Source organism: Octodon degus, unplaced genomic scaffold (assembly GCF_000260255.1).
Source record: "Octodon degus isolate 3935 unplaced genomic scaffold, OctDeg1.0 scaffold00121, whole genome shotgun sequence".
Taxonomy (NCBI): Eukaryota; Metazoa; Chordata; class Mammalia; order Rodentia; family Octodontidae; genus Octodon; species Octodon degus.
The window spans coordinates 8,337,263-8,339,328 of record NW_004524697.1 but is presented as its reverse complement, the minus strand read 5'-3'; positions in this window follow the sequence as shown (position 1 = coordinate 8,339,328).

The window sequence follows — 2,066 nt, the reverse complement described above, 5'->3', positions numbered from 1 at the left end:
TCCCAAGTCACTGCAGCTCTGGAGGCAGCCCAAATACCCTCGCAAGAGCACCCCCAGGAGAAGCAAGCTTGACCACTATGCCATCATCAAGTTCCCCCTGACCTCAGAGTCAGCTGTGAAAAAGATCGAGGACAACAACACACTTGTGTTCATTGTGGATGTCAAATTCAATAAGCACCAAATCAAACAAGCAATAAAGAAGCTCTATGACATCAATGCTGCCAAGGTCAATACGCTAATCAGGCCTGATGGAGAGAAGGCAGCATATGTTCGACTGGATCCCAATTATGATGCATTGGATGTTGCCAATAAAATTGGGATCATCTAAACTGAGTCCAGCTGGCTAATTCTAAATACATATATTTTCCCCATTTAAAAAAAAAAAAATATGGCGTATCTTTAGATATCTCCTGATGAGCAAAGCAGGGATCCTACAATAGTATTGCCTTCCAAATCCCCCCATGGTGTAGACTTTGACCAGGGAGCCACCACCAGAGCAGGGCCATTGCCTACATGACAATACCCACAGTGGTGCAAATGTAAATAAGCTACCAGTTCATTTTCCTTGTATGCACCACCCTTTCTCAATGTTGGACTTGTTTAAATGCAATAGTAATAATCTACCCTACAGATAACAATAAGAATCTCCCAGTGACTGAATCTTTTACCTCTGTGTGCAGGGGACCACCCTAGTGGGGAGATCTACAGATTCTCGTGAATATACTGTTAACATGAGATGAGGTGAAGGGTGATTAATAAGGCTGGAGAGGAGGTGCATCTGCTCCACCTGGCAGACCCAAAGGGAGGTAGCCCTGGCTGCTAACAGAGCCATCCAGAGAGCAGATCCAGAAGGCTCCTTCGGAACACTGTCAGAGATCCTCCTACTGGGCCTAAGGAAGGGGCACCCAGACAAGTGTCTAATTAGATTTCGGGATTATGACATTCCTGAAGAGGCCATACTGGGCATACAGGAGGTATACAATGTTGACTTTAAGGAACAGAAAACCTAAGAATGGTAAAGATAACATTTAAAAGCAAAGTGCCCCAGACATTAAAGGGAAAGCTGTAAAGGACTGAGGGAGCTTTGCAGGAGAACCCATCCCAGTTGTTGGATACTGCATCTAATGTGCTTAACAAACAGAACTGCAGGAGGAGGAGGAGGATGCAAAGAAAGGCAATGTTGCTTTGTTGGCCAATGCATTAGACTCTCAGGAAAAAAAACAATCCCTCAAAGAAACTAAGGCTCCTCTGGACAAGGACCAACGTGCCTACAAGGATGAGTAAGAAGGAAGAACATCTGAAGAAAGACTATCCTAAGTTGAAGAAGGCACAAATAGCCAACAAAGGAGAGAAGGGTTCAGGGCCTGCTGACAATGGAAAACGACTATTCAGATACAGAACGAAAGGGCTACAGGCTTCCTTGTATTAAGATACCTGATAGACACTTCCCTGAAGGAGTCCCAAGCACAACTGACTGCAAGGAACAAATTAATAAACTTTCTGGTGGACTCAGGCACTGCTTCTTATTGAATAACACACCTTAATTCTTTGTTCATTCCCTTTCCCTCCCTTTTCTTCCTGCTCCAGCTCTTGTCCCCTTTCCCATCTCCAAAAGCTCTATTTGCATTTATTTCTTTTTTGGTTTTTTTGTTGCTGTTGTTTGGTTTTTTGTGTGTGTGCAGAACTGTTGAGATTGAACTCAGGCCCTTGCACTTGCCGGCAACCACTTATTCTACTGAGCTATCTCCCTGGCCCTTATTTGCATTAATTTCTTCATTTCTTTTTTTTACTGTTTTCTGCTTCCTTCTCCCTTCCATCTCATTGCCCTTCCCATTTGAAAGAGCTCTACTTCCTGATATCCTAATACAAAGGACGCTGACGTTAAGAGGCTGAACCCCAAAACTGCAAGGTACAAGCGGCAGTTTATGCACAAGCGAACTGAATTATATAACTAGCACAAAAGTAGGGACGTATCTGTTCTACATTTGTCAGACGGTTTGTCATCAGGTCCTCCCGTATTTGCAACTCCACCTCAAGCAGGGGTCTTCCCCCACGGCCCCTCCTCC